General features: G+C 41.0%; 1 pseudogene; it reads left to right on the top strand.

The window, feature by feature from the left end:
* Nucleotides 1–9,076: 9,076 nt before the first annotated feature.
* LOC139762262 (uncharacterized) lies at nt 9,077–11,949 on the top strand (annotated as a pseudogene).
* The last annotated feature ends 3,145 nt before the right edge of the window (nt 11,950–15,094 follow it).

The raw sequence follows: 15,094 nt of genomic DNA, 5'->3' as shown, positions 1-15,094 counted from the left end.
TGTCGATTTCATTTTACATAGATTAAAGATGAGCTTCGTAAGAAAATAACAGTAGGACAAACACCAGAGAAAGGCGACAGATTTTATGATCAGTTTGCAGAAATTTGTGATGAACAAGATTCTGTCGTGAAAGACTTAAGTGCAAGGTTGGGGCGAATGTCTCTTTCCACCAGCTTCGGGTGCGGATCCACGTAGATTTGCTTGATATTTCCATAATCCAATTAGTTGAGAAACCTGCTCGTGACGTTGATAATGTTGAAGATTTAGGTAAGTTTGTTACAATTCAATAAATGTTATTTCTTTTATGAAAAGAAAGATTATTGTCTGGATATCAATAGAAAAAGCATCTCAGTGATTGTATGGGTGAAGTGTACATACATATCTAGGTGTAGGTGGAGGCCAGTATAGAGCGCACAGTGGGTAAAATACATCAACATAGGAGAGTGACGGGGGAAGGCGAGCGGGCTCAGGCACCCCAAGGGTACACTCCCTTCAGAGGTGGGTCTAGGATACATTAATTACAGTATACTAAGCGATACTGAGAGTAACATAGATAACAACGTTTGTGTAACACAAAGCAGGTATAACACGACATACAGTATACTGATAGTAACATAGGTAACATCGTTTGTGTAACACAAAACAGGCATAACATAAATCATAGATGATACTGATAATAACATAGGTAACAACGTTTGTGTAATACAAAGCAGGTATAATTAAGTCATACAGAATATCATCTTAACATTGATACGTATACATGGGTAAGTGATGAAACATTTTAGACTTACATTATATACATAAGTATACATCTATACAGCTATACAGAGAATAAGTGTGTATTTGTAATAGGGCACAATATGGTGTACAGTCGTTAGTAATGATAGCAATATAAAAGGTCAAAGGTCATACACTTCGACATACACATACCGAGTATGTATATGTCAACTTAGCTGGTAATGCTGTAAAGGGGGAGGAGCAAGGGGACATGGAACACAGTAGAGTGACGTGAGCTATTAAGTGTTGCAGGTGCAAATGGTTAGTGCAAGTATTATAAGGGAAAGCAACAATGATTTTTATTATCTGATCAGAGGTAATCACAGACGTGTAAAGGCAGCGATATCACTGGCCAGAGAAGGTTGGGTGAAAACATGGTTGGGGACGTTAGGGAGACTGGGAGGTGTAGCAGAGGGAGAGGATGAGTGTCTAGAGGTCACGAGACATTACTATTTTCCAATGAATGTTGCTTGTTCATGTTTGACACAGTTGCTGTGTTTATATCTAATATATGGTACACAGAACCTTTCATGGACTTCCACAATGGACACTAGCTAATAAAGTGTCCTGTAACTTAATCATTACGTGATGAATGACAGCTGCTGAACGACTTTAACAATTGGGCTTACCAATACGACCAAATATTACGTTACTTAACATTCGTTATCACTTATACAAAACATACTACTGGACCAATCTGCATGCAAAATTTGACTGTACTATAAGTGGCCATCTATTTAACAGTTCGCATCACTCTCCTATGTTCCTCATATCCTTACTTCTCCCCATTATAGTGCTTTTCAGCTAAGATGACATATTCGTACTAGGTAAGTGGTCTTGAATTTATGTGGTCGAGGAAATTGTATTTGGGACATGCAATCATAAAATGTACTGGCACTGGTCATGTTAACAGTGACGATAATAAAAGGGTAGTTAAGGTACAGTATACATGGGTCATTCAGTAAGAGAATGTACTTTTACTGGGAATGGTTACATCACTTTCGAAATATTGATCACCGTGAAATTACGTTTGAGGTCACTTTCAACACTGCATGGAATGCTAGTCAACATGAGTCGTAAAAAATATACCAGATTTTAGACTTTCAGATCTTAGTGATTTCCGCATTGCCTTTGTCAAATCCTAATTGATATGGTTGCTTAAAATGACATGAATGTAGCTAGGAAATGTTTCAATAAAACTTTCAAAGTAATAGAGGGTACAAATGTGCCAGTGCGTGTACCTTGTTTTGCAAAACGAAACTAATGTGGTGAAAGGATGAAACGAAGAGATGACTTTTGTCGAAGAAAGTAGCACATAAAAAATGAGACCTACAAAACATGATAGACTATACTGTATAAATTTGCGTAGATCAAGATAGTTATACGACAGACTATACATCAATATGAAGGTAATATTGCCGAAAATGCAAATTGATTAATGCTTTTCATAGTTATGTTAGAATCACTGCTTAATCATTTGGTTCATTCATTACGGAAAACGGTGACTTAATTCCAGAGAACGAAGCTATGGCAAGAAACATGTTTATTTCCTCACTGCATTTGTATTTACAATCAAAGACACAGCTTATGTCCTAAATCCAATTTCACTGATAAGAAAGTACAGTGTACTTCACCATTCTTACATAAAAGTTAAGGACTTACCATCAGAAACAATGAAACAAAAGAAACCAAACGGCAGACCTGGATAAGTTTTATCCGAGGGAATAATAAGCCCGTGATGACTGCTCTTGTTAACAGTTCACCTGCTGTCGGTAATGTCTCACGGGAATGTAGGTATATTCATTCACAACACAAGGATGGATGTCATGTGGTTCCATATGCCTTTTTCTTGCCCAGAGAGAAATATTACTTATGGACTTTACAGGAAGAGATTTTAGGAATTTGCACTGGATCAGTTAGAGGTACTTTAACGGGTGAGGGAAATGTTAGACTGATCGGGATTGGAGTTGGAGCAGATAGAGCCAAAATGATTAGCTCTTTCAGTAAGAGATACAGCTAAAAGTGTCGTCAAATTGTATAAACGAAGGAAATGTAATGCCAGATAAACTGTTTGAAATATTTCTAGCTATATATAAAAAAGAATCCGGAAGATACGTTGTTGTATTTACAGTGGATAAAGAAATAGTTTGCCTCACGAATAACATGAAATTTTTCAAGGATTTTAGACGAATATTAAGGTCGAATGAGTGTTGGAGGAAGGAGAGACTCCCAGGTCAAATTTGTTTGGTCTCTTGGACAAATGGCCTCAGAACTACGATGGTTGTACAACGAATTGAAGAAAAGGGTTATCATAGGGGATGAAGGAATATATGCCTCTATTCACGCAGCAATAACTTAACCTATAGGCTCAGGATATATAGAAACATCGCCCTAAGAAAGGCAGTAATCTTCCCATGGAAGGTCAGACAAATGAAGATCTTTTTATAGTTACCTCAAAATACTGTGATGTAGGGTGGCCAACTAATGGAGGAAGTAACGTAGTGAGGAGGCACCAGAGTGTGGTCAGATAAACGAATTGTGTAGGTGTTACAGGAGGGACTGGAGAAGAAAAATGACTGGTCCAGAGTATTGGGATAGAGGATGTGACGGTCTGGAATATGGGTAAAATGGTTGATTATCTGGTCCAAATTATTATGCGTGGGAAACAAACAATCAAACAAACATGCGCGCGCACCCCCCCCCCCACATATATATATATATATATATATATATATATATATATATATATATATATATATATATATATATATACGTATAAATGCATATGAACGCGCACCTTCATAAAACATACAAACCTCCAAACCTGTTGGAGGTTTGTATGATATACATATATATATATATATATATATATATATATATATATATATATATATATATATATATATATATATATATATATATATATATATATATTATATATTTTTTTTTTAAATTATTCGCCATTTCCCGCATCAGCAAGGTAGCGTTAAGAACAGAGGACTGGGCCTCTGAGGGAACATCCTCACCTGCCCCCTTTTCTGTTCCTTTTTTTGGAATATTAAAAAAAAAAAAAAAAAAGAGGGGAGGATTTCCAGCCCCCCCGCTCCCTCCCCTTTTAGTCGCCTTCTACGACACGCAGGGAATACGTGGGAAGTATTCTTTCTCCCCTATCCCCAGGGATAATATATATATATATATATATATATATATATATATATATATATATATATATATATATATATATATATATATATATATATATATATATATATATATATATATATGTATATGTATATGTATATGTGAATAAGAGCAAGGTTATTAGGTACAGTAGGGTTGAGGGTCAAGTCAATTGGGAGGTGAGTTTGAATGGAGAAAAACTGGAGGAAGTGAAGTGTTTTAGATATCTGGGAGTGGATCTGGCAGCGGATGGAACCATGGAAGCGGAAGTGGATCATAGGGTGGGGGAGGGGGCGAAAATTCTGGGAGCCTTGAAGAATGTGTGGAAGTCGAGAACATTTTCTCGGAAAGCAAAAATGGGTATGTTTGAAGGAATAGTGGTTCCAACAATGTTGTATGGTTGCGAGGCGTGGGCTATGGATAGAGTTGTGCGCAGGAGGATGGATGTGCTGGAAATGAGATGTTTGAGGACAATATGTGGTGTGAGGTGGTTTGATCGAGTAAGTAACGTAAGGGTAAGAGAGATGTGTGGAAATAAAAAGAGCGTGGTTGAGAGAGCAGAAGAGGGTGTTTTGAAATGGTTTGGGCACATGGAGAGAATGAGTGAGGAAAGATTGACCAAGAGGATATATGTGTCGGAGGTGGAGGGAACGAGGAGAAGAGGGAGACCAAATTGGAGGTGGAAAGATGGAGTGAAAAAGATTTTGTGTGATCGGGGCCTGAACATGCAGGAGGGTGAAAGGAGGGCAAGGAATAGAGTGAATTGGAGCGATGTGGTATACCGGGGTTGACGTGCTGTCAGTGGATTGAATCAAGGCATGTGAAGCGTCTGGGGTAAAACATGGAAAGCTGTGTAGGTATGTATATTTGCGCGTGTGGACGTATGTATATACATGTGTATAGGGGTGGGATGGGCCATTTCTTTCGTCTGTTTCCTTGCGCTACCTCGCAAACGCGGGAGACAGCGACAAGGTATAAAAAAAAAAAAAATATATATCGTATCTTTATCCAAGAAACCATATGAACTGCGATGGTACTGATGTGTGTGATACATACTTACGCGCCATTAAAATTATGATTCATTTAATGCTGATCTTGTGATATACCCCTATGATAATTCCTTATGATGTAAGAATGATGCAGCCAATTATACTGTGTACAGCCACATAAGTTTTATGAGTCCTCTTCTGTATTGGACAATTGATGACCGTCCTTTACAACTGAAGGATATGAGACCTGTTGACATAGATGACTGGCAGTAGTGCAATATATCCTTAGTAAATATAATGAAGGTCATTATGCTTCTCATACATTGAACTTTAAGCTTTAATGAATTCGTTGAATTGATAAAGCTAACCTGAGAGTCTGATGCACCTATGGATACATTGTCATATCATTTGACCCATGTAATTAATGTTAAATGAAATAGACAATGATGCAGCATATAAGGGAAGATAAATAGGCAAATAGACACCTACACATAAACACACAACCAGCCTCCATAGTGTTTGTCTAGTGCTGGACCAACGATATTCCGGGGCCCGAATACTGGTCTTAGACAGAGCAGCCGCCTCAACACCCAGTGTGGCTTAGTACGACCAGGTATGTGCACCAGTGTATGCTTTGTTAAATTTTGATGAATATATGTATATGAATACTTATATGGAAACAGTCACGGCTGGGTGCACAGGACTGGTGCCTAGGTCATCAAAATGACAGTGTAGTGAGCTAAACTGCTTGGCCACCACAAGAGCTGTCCACCTCTGACCAGCTTATGGTCCAGTGAGTCAATGATGAATTAACGATGATAGAAAAGTCCCTCCCAAGGAAGAGGTGGGAAAGGAGAAGAGGAACGAGCAAGAGTTGCTAGAGGAAGTGAATTTTAGCAGAGGAAATGAGCCAGGGCTCATCCCAGCGTGAATCGGTAATGGGGATAGCTAGGACAGAGCTGATGAGTGGAGGGCGAAGGAAGTTTTTTCTTATTTTTTTTTTCAAGGGTAAAAGAGATGGATCTTATCTCTGACAGACAGACACTGATATTACCAAGATGTCCCTACATGGATTTAGTTGTGAGATCTATAATATTTTGTAGTTTTTAACTTCAAATGTATGGGGACTGGATATTGTACAGGTTGAACATTGAACATGTGGTCTGGGTGATCTATTCTTAGAAGATTACTGAAGTAGTCAGTCCAGTAGGTGTGGTGTATTTCAAATCGCTCTACTTATTTTTCGTACAGTTTCCTTCAATAAATGTTTAGTGGAGCAATCGCACTCTCTCGTGGAGTTCCGCATTCCTGATGAACTCGTTCCATTTGGTGTTGAAGACCCAACGTAGAGTATTATTCTGAATCATTTGGAGGGCGTGGGTGTTGAATTTGCTCCGAGTTCAAGAGCTGATGGGGCGTAGGTGATAAGTGGTCGAATTGATGCTTTATAGAGGTGCAATTTGGTTTTGAATTGCTCCTCTCTAAATCTTTACAATTTCGCGAGCTCCGCTCTCACAATTGCCGCTATAGATTGAATGTGATGGTTCATCCGCAGTGAACATCATAATTCAGGCCCAGTACAGTGTTGGTAATGTGAAATCGGTATGGTAAATGACGGTATATACGGGAGTGTAAGTAGACATTACTTATGTTGTATCTCTGACTTACGATAAAGTAGGATACATTGGATTATGCAGGATTTGACTTAATCCTCCATTTCAATTCCCAAAGCGAAACGTGGTCAATTTCCTCTCGAGTTCTACTGGTTAAGTGTGCGAGGGTTCTGGCTCAATCAGTTGGGTAGCGTCATCTGCATATTGGAGAATGATGGAGTCCGAGTGTGTGGGATTGGGAAGATCATTTGAGTAGTGTGTAAAGAGTGGGGGCCAGCACGGAGCCTTGAGGTACACCAGCGTTGAGGGGGAAGTAGTTTGAGTAAGAGTTTCTGTATTTGATTCGGGTTTTTCTGTTGCTAAGATTATTAGAAAGAAGTCTAATGGGTGGTCGTGGAATTGACATTGGGTGCTTAGTTTGTACCTCAAGCCATCATGCCAAACGTGTCAAAGGTTTTCTTAACATCTTTTGTATGTCCGCGTGTTGATTTTTATGTAGTTGGTGATTATGTTAAGTTCATCTTTTGTGGAATGATGTCGAAAACCAAATTGTTTGTGTGAGAGTAGGTTGTTGTTCGTTAGTGTTGTCTGAGTCTGTTGTTTAAGATTCTTTCAAATGTCTTCCAGATGGACCCAAGTAAGCTAATGGGTCTGTAGTTAATTGGATCTCTCTTTGATTTATTGGGCTTAGGTAACATGGTGGTCGTTGCTGTTTTGAAATTCGCTGGGATTTAGCCTGAGGTTAGTGCTGCGTTGAAGAGGGAGGTTATGGCACTGATAGTGTTGTCAGGGAGGTGGTAAGTAGTTGATAACCAATGCCTGAGATACCTGGTGCTACTTGGAAGGATTTCAGTATGAGGAATATGACCTCGCTCGATCTTATGGGAGTTGTGAGTAGGTGGTCGTCTGAAAGGAATTGCAGGTGTATGATTTGTTCTGGGTAAAAGTGACTGGGTCAGTTTTCTATATGATTTGTGACAATTTGAGTGCTTTCGTACGGCAGAGGATGTGGGGGATGTGGGTGAAAGATACCCTCCCAGTATTTTTGTAAGATGTTGGTGATGTCTTATGGGTTATGATGTTGAGTGTTATCATTCAGTCCATTAAATCTCTTTTGGGTATTCCTTTGAGTTTTAGGATTCGGCTCTAAAACTCCTGAGGGGATCTGATTCGGTGTTCTCCTGCTGTGGTGATTAGAGATTTCTAGTGTCTATTGTGGTCTTCTTTGAGGCTGTTGAGTGCGTGGTTTCGTAGGGAGGTGAGGTCCCGCCGTACGAGACCCAATCGAAGTCTATAATGCTCAAACCGTCGACGGTAGTACGAGAGGAGTCTTGTTGTTTTGGGAGATGGAAAGGTGTATCTTGTGGTAAATGGCGATTTTGGGACAGATGCGTCAGCTGCGTGTGTGATTGTTTGGTGTATATATTCTATTTCTGTGTCTATTAGTGTTATTGGGTGATTTTCATAGTTTGTGGTGTAAGTGCAATTAGAAAGAGTGTCTTTGAAGTTGTGCTAGTCTGCTTTTTTTGTAGTGGTAGTGTGAGGGTGGGTGGACGGGGATAGGGTTAGATGAGAGGTGAAGAAAGAGAAGGATGTGGTCGCAAACACACAGTGGTCCTGGAGACAAAAAGTAATGAAGATAATTACTGGCTCTGTTGGAGAAGACAAGGTCGGGTCTGCCCTTTCATCCTGGGCCAGTGAAGATGGTATGGAAGAAAGGTCCTAGGAAGTTGAGACGTTTGAAGGAGCATAAAGCGAATAGTCATCACTGTGAGAATTGTTTCTGTTGTGGTGGAAGTTTCTGTGTTGGGCGTTGAGGTCAGCTACAAGGTAGACTGGGATATGAGGTGATTGAATACTGTCCAAAGATCGTGAAGTGTAATGTTAGTGTTGGTCGAGAGTATGTTGTGCAGAAGATAATGAAGCCATGTATTGTGTTTACTGCTAGAAAGTGTACGAGACGCCATGAAGTGGTTATTATTCGTGTTCGACAGTATTGCGTGTAAGAATGGCGACTCCCTCGTGTCTACCGTCTGAAGACTGTCGGGATGTATATCCGTAGTGTCTAATTCTACACCCATTAGTGATACATGTGCTGTTAATTATCAAAACATCGGTCTTTTCTCTTCGAGGAGAGTGGCAACCAGATGACGGCCATTGTGGTAGATGAGCACATTAAACTGCAAGATTTTAAGCATTTACGATTTTGGGAAGTTTATCGTTATTTTAATTATGTGATCGATGACAGCCATTGGCCTTCCGTTGAGGGTCTTCATGTGAACTTCGGTGGAGGTTTGTCTGGTCTTGGGTCGGCAACTTCTGGAGGGGTTAGGGAGGGGGAGAGTCATTGTCGACGAGTCGAATGTCGACGTTGTAAGCAGGTAAGCAGGTTCTGTGGCTCCTCTGGGAGGGTTAGGTGCGAGAGGAGGGGAGGTGTATGGGAAGGACTGGGGAAAGAGGGGAGGGATTGGGAAGTGGAGGTTCGGAGGGACGGTGTAGGGGGGAGCGGAAGTTGTGATGGTGAGTGTGGAAGAGGAACTGGTAAGTGGAGAAATGGATGGTTGTTGGTGTTGAGTTGAGGGTGGTGGATGGAGTTGTGTTAGGGTGTGCGGGGGAGGTATTGGGAGGGTGACAGGTTGTGTTGCTGGGGGAGAGTTTGAAGTGTTACTGGAAGTATCCTGGGACATATTTGCGTTAGGGGTCAGGAGACGTGTGACAGGAGCCTGGGAAGGAGGCTGTTGGCGGGGAGGTGAGGAGTTTCGGTGGAGTAAGTACATTGGGCAGGTTGATGTGTGCTGGCAGCAAGTCGAAAATCCTGACAAATTCAGACTTGTCTTCCTTGCTCAAGAACAGTGCTTTGAGGTATCACGCATGCATCCTTCCTTGTAGAGTGAGGAGGTCGGAGGAGTTTGTGGTTGGGATAGGAGAAGCTTGGGTGGCAGAAGGTGGTGCAGCAGCAACTGCTGCGTAGAGGTGAGGGTTTGTAGAAGGGGACGAGCTGGAGGTTTTGAGAGATTTTCGCGCCGAGCGGAGTTGCTCATACTTTCGTGGGCATTGCCCAGGTACAGCAACGTGTTGACCTTTACAATTAACACAGGTTGCTGCCTGAGCCTTACACTCACGAAAACCGTGATCAATATCCGCACATTGACTGCAGGTCTGGCGCTGAGCTTTGCAGCTCTTAGTCTCGTGTCCGTATTGTAGACATTTAAAACCTTGTATATCGAGGTACTGGTCGGGTTTGTGGTATTTGGCAGGCACTGAGATCATGGGAAACAAGATTCCCCAGGAGAGTAGGCGATCTGTCTCGGTCGAGTTAGAGCATTGTATTTTAAGTGATCTTGAAGTGTTCAGTTTGAAAACGTTGATGACATTAATGTCACTGTTTTCTTGATTATATGGCTTCAGTTATCTCTATGGGGTTAAGGGACAAGATAGATGCATCAATATTATTAGCACTATCGATGCATGAAGGGGGAGGTCGTAAGCTGGATAGGATCTCATCTGGATCGCTATCCGTGCTTAAAATTATTTTATATAGATATTTATTAGTACGGGATTGAATAACCCTACTGGGACGGACCTCAGTGGTCTTAAATACAATCGTTAGTAATTCGAACGTGTAAAGTGGGGGTTGGGGACTTTTGGTTTTAATCAATTTTAAACAATGTCAGGAGGCATGATGGCATCAATGTCCTAATGCCGAGGAAACGTAGTGAGGGACCACAACCCACTCCAGGGAGGACCCTGCACTATCACAGGGTAACCCAGGAGGCTCGGCGGGAGTGGTAAGAATGTGAGGGTCTCAACCCCGTTAGGTGAAACAGGTCCACACCAAGCCTCCGCTCCTCAGGAAGTAATTTTCCTGAATGGGGTGGGGAAGCTGGGGTAGAAATTGTTCAAGCCTAACGGTCGAGAGATGTTGGATGATGGATGGTAAAAAAGATAGAAAAAAGCACGAGAGAAATGGACTGGAGGCAACGTAGGGTGGAGAGTGAGTTGCCTTTATATCCCACACTCTAGCCAAGGTCAGTCTCTCTCTGGTGTTCACTCGCAAAGCATCTCATGGTGACGGACGGCAGTTGCGGACTGACAGGGTGAGCTACACTGTGTTTATAAACGTGTTATGGTGATACAGAAGACTGCAGCATGGAGGGACAACCAGGGACATATTCTCCGTGCAGCGAAACCTCCTCAAACAGTTTTGACAACAGGAGACAAAAGGTCATAAACACAAAAGAAAAACCCTTCAAATGTCCTGAGTGTCAGAAAAGCTTTACGAAACATGTTTATCTTCATAGGCACATGAAATTACATACTTTTGAGAAGACATATCAGTGTAAAGAATACCAGAGTACCTTCTCCCGTAAGAACAACTTAGGGTTGCAGATGAAAGTTCACATTGGACAAAAGCAATATCAGTGTTCAGAGTGTCAAAAAGTGTTTTTCTAGAAAATGTGATTTAAAGACACACTTGAGAATCCATACTGGTGAGAACCCATACCAATGTTCAGAATGTCAAAAAAAATTTTCTTCTAAAAGTCGGTTAGTGACACACCTGAGAGTTCACACGGCGAGAAGCCATACCGATGTACAGAATGTCAAAAAAGTTTTTCTCAGAAAAGTAGTTTAGCGACACACCTGAGAGATTCACACGGGCGAGAAGCCATACCAATGTTCAGAATGTCAAAAAACTTTTTCTCAGAAAAGTGATTTAGTGAGCACACCTGAGAGTTCACACGGCGAGATGCCATACCAATGTTCAGAATGTCAAGAAACTTTTTCTCAGAAAAGTAATTTAGTGACACACCTGAGACTTCACACGGGCGAGAAGCCATACCAATGTTCAGAATGTCAAAAAGGTTTTTTCTCGGAAAAGTGATTTAGTGCAACACCTGAGAGTTCACACGGGCGAGAAGCCATACCAATGTTCAGTATGTCAAAAATCTTTTTCTCATAAAAGTGATTTAGTGAAACACCTGAGAGTTCACACGGGCGAGAAGCCATACCAATGTTCAGATTGTCAAGAAACCTTTTCTCAGAAAAGTCATTTAGTAGGACACCTGAGAGTTCACACAGGCGAGAAGCCATACCAATGTTCAGAATGTCAAGAAACCTTTTCTCAGAAAAGTCATTTAGTAGGACACCTGAGAGTTCACAAAGGTGAGAAGCCATACCAATGTTCAGAATGTCAAAAAACATTTTCTCGGAAAAGTAATTTAGTGACACACCTGAGAGTTCACACGGGCGAGAAGCCATACCAATGTTCAGAATGTCAAAAAAGTTTTTCTCAGAAAAGTGATTTAGCGAGACACCTGAGAGTTCACACAGGCGAGAAGCCATACCAATGTTCAGATGTCAAGAAACTTTCTCTCGGAAAAGTGATTTAGTGACACACCTGACAGTTCACACAGTGGGAAGCCATACCAATGTTCAGAATGTCAAAAAACTTTTTCTCGGAAAAGTAATTTAGTGACACACCTGAGAATTCACACGGGCGAGAAGCCATACCAATGTTCAGAATGTCAAAAAAGTTTTTCTCAGAAAAGTGATTTAGCGAGACACCTGAGAGTTCACACGGCGAGAAGCCATACCAATGTTCAGAATGTCAAAAAAGTTTTTCTCAGAAAAGTAGTTTAGTGACACACCTGAGACTTCACACAGGCTAGAAGCCATGCCAGTGTTCATATGTCAAGAAACCTTTTCTCAGAAAAGTCATTTAGTAGGACACCTGAGAGTTCACATAGGTGAGAAGCCATACCAATGTTCAGAATGTCAAAAACAATTCTATAACAGAGGTAACTTAGCAAAACGTCTGAGAGTTCACACAACCGAGAAGCCAAACAAGTAAAAAGAATATCGAAAAGCATTTTCTGCTATAAGTACTTCAGTGACACATCGAGAGGTTACACAAGCGAGGAACCATAATAGTGTTCAGAATGTCAAGAAACTCGCTCTGGTAAAAGTGCTTTAGTCAGACACCCGAGAGTTCACAAGGCGAGAAACCATACCGATGTTCTCAATTTTCTTGAAGAGGTGATTAAGGAAGACATCGGAGAGTTTACACAGAGTAGAAACCATGATTATGTTCAGAATGTCCTAAATGTTTCTCCCGAAAAAGCAGTATAGTAAAAACGCAACTTAGTTGAACGCATCCCAGATCTCAAGTGGTGAGAAGAACCGGCCACGACCCGCGTGTAGTGGAGCGACCCATGACGTCTCGCCCATCTTTCCCAAGATCACAGAGGACCCCACGGTGGAGGTCAGGCGACAAATAGGTGAGACCCCACACTGATCAACAAATGATATTGTTTCATCTCTGGTACTATACTAGTATTTCTGTAAAATAATAATTACATACTATTAGCCTTATTACACACTTTAATACATTGTTGCCGCGGCTTAAGATCCTCGCTCACTCCACCTGAAGTACGTGGAATTGTTGATCTGACTAACATGTAATGGCAGACCTAAAAATACACACACACACACCACACACACACACACCACACACACACACACACACACACACACACACACACACACACACGTACAAATTCTCTCTACTTCTCTCTTTTTCATTTCTCGTATCTTTTATTTTTTGCATTATACACAATAACTACTCCTATATTTGTTCTCTTTACTCGTATATTTCAATAAGGTAAATTAAAGCTTAAGTCCATGTAATTTGTTTAGTAAATCATAATGAGATCTTTTTCTCCTCTTTGTCTGTTGGACCCGAGGAAAGTAAAACCATTCCTCATTATGACAACAGTGTTTTAGAGTTAAGTAAGCAATGGTTTCATCAATATAGACTTTGGTAAAGAGAAATGATATTAAATCTAAGAAGTTCATGATCAGCAAATAAATGATCCTAGCCCTCTTAGCAAAATCTAATCTATTATTTACATTATATGGCGATTCTTTTTACTTTAACGTAGCTGAGATGCCCCTACCCTCAAAAACTTTCATTGACTTACAAAAACTTTGTTGACATTAAGTTTCCCAAGATGCTGAGGCTGATTCTTATTGAAAGAAATTCGGTTTAGCCATGATAAATTCCCTCACTCCCATTCTCAGTAACTTATTCATGGAATACTATGAGACTGAGATCCAAACTTCCGTTAGTAACAGTCCAAAAATATGGTTAAATACGTTAACGATGTGTGGTCCTTATGGCCATCTTACCAAGATCATGATGTTTTCTTTAATGAATTACGATTCACCCAACATCAAGTTTAAGACTAATGGAAACACAAAAGCAAATCACCCTTCCTTAATGTGGTGATAATTAGGTATTTTGATTAGTTATCCTTTAAGATCTACAGGAAGCCTACCAGTGCTGAGAGTTATATTCATTATTTTTCAGGATGTGGGAAAACAGGATCCCAGCTCCAGGTGTGGTGTGCAGGAACAGTTCCCCAGTGCTACGTCTGGTGTGTGAGGACACAATACCTATGTGAGATGTGATGTGTGAAGGAACGCCATGCCCAAGCAGAGATACGGAACTCTTATCACAGTATCCTCATCCCGGTACAAGCTTGCGGTGTGTGGGACAATAGAACATACCTGCCAGGTCTGGTAGTGTGAGGAACAGAGTACCTCAGTGCCAGTGTACAATCACTGGTGAAGTGTGATGATGAAAATGGCAAGTGCACAGATAGTGGTTAGTTGTGGGTGAGACAGAACCCCAGTGTCAGTGTAGAGTGTGATGGTGCAGCGAAGTAGTGCCAACACTGACTTCCTTCACCACCTACGTACACTACTTACCCTCATTGCCGACCTACAAGACCTTCTTCACTACGTGAGGTGTCTAGTGACATCAGTACCCCAGTGTTAGTGTAGGTGTGGTATGGTGGTACAGGACCCTTCGTGACAGGTGTGTGTGTGGTGAGACACTACCACAGGTTTAGTGTATGTGTGGTGCCACAGGACCCTTGTGCCAGGTGCAGTGTCTAGTGACACAGTACCACAGTGCTAAGCCGTTGTGTAGTGACACAATCGCCAAGCTTCTCTACAGGTCTGGTTTACAGAGACACGTTGCCAGTCTTGATGTTGGAGGACATTATGCTTGGCTTATGGGAAATTCATTATCTTGTACATCCTTTGATGAGTTTAGAATACAGCAGCCCAGTGCCTGGTCTAGTGTGTGGGAGGCACACTGCCTCACTCCCAGGTCTGGTTTATAGTACACAGGTGTCACCCTCTTGCTCACATATGATCATCTCTGGTGGGTGTCTGCGACTTATGTAACTTTATGTCCACAACCTTTTGATCATATCTAAACATTATGGCCTCAGTAAACCGTGCAAGAGATTACTTGATTTGTAAAAATTCTCACTGTAGAAATATCAATGATTTTTAAAAATGTATTGATTTACCGTGATTTATTGTATTAGTGATATGTTATCAAAGAAATAAATTACCTTTTAATCTAATCTTTTCTTTTTTTTACTTGCCTGATCAGTAGTGTATGTCATTTCACTTGCATCTCCATAATGAAAGCAACAGCAGGACACATGTTATTTTCATTGA

The sequence above is a fragment of the Panulirus ornatus genome, chromosome 43 (assembly GCF_036320965.1).
Source record: "Panulirus ornatus isolate Po-2019 chromosome 43, ASM3632096v1, whole genome shotgun sequence".
NCBI classification, from domain to species: domain Eukaryota; kingdom Metazoa; phylum Arthropoda; class Malacostraca; order Decapoda; family Palinuridae; genus Panulirus; species Panulirus ornatus.
The sequence above is the reverse complement of the archived record's forward strand: the minus strand, read 5'-3'. Positions and strand labels throughout refer to the sequence as shown.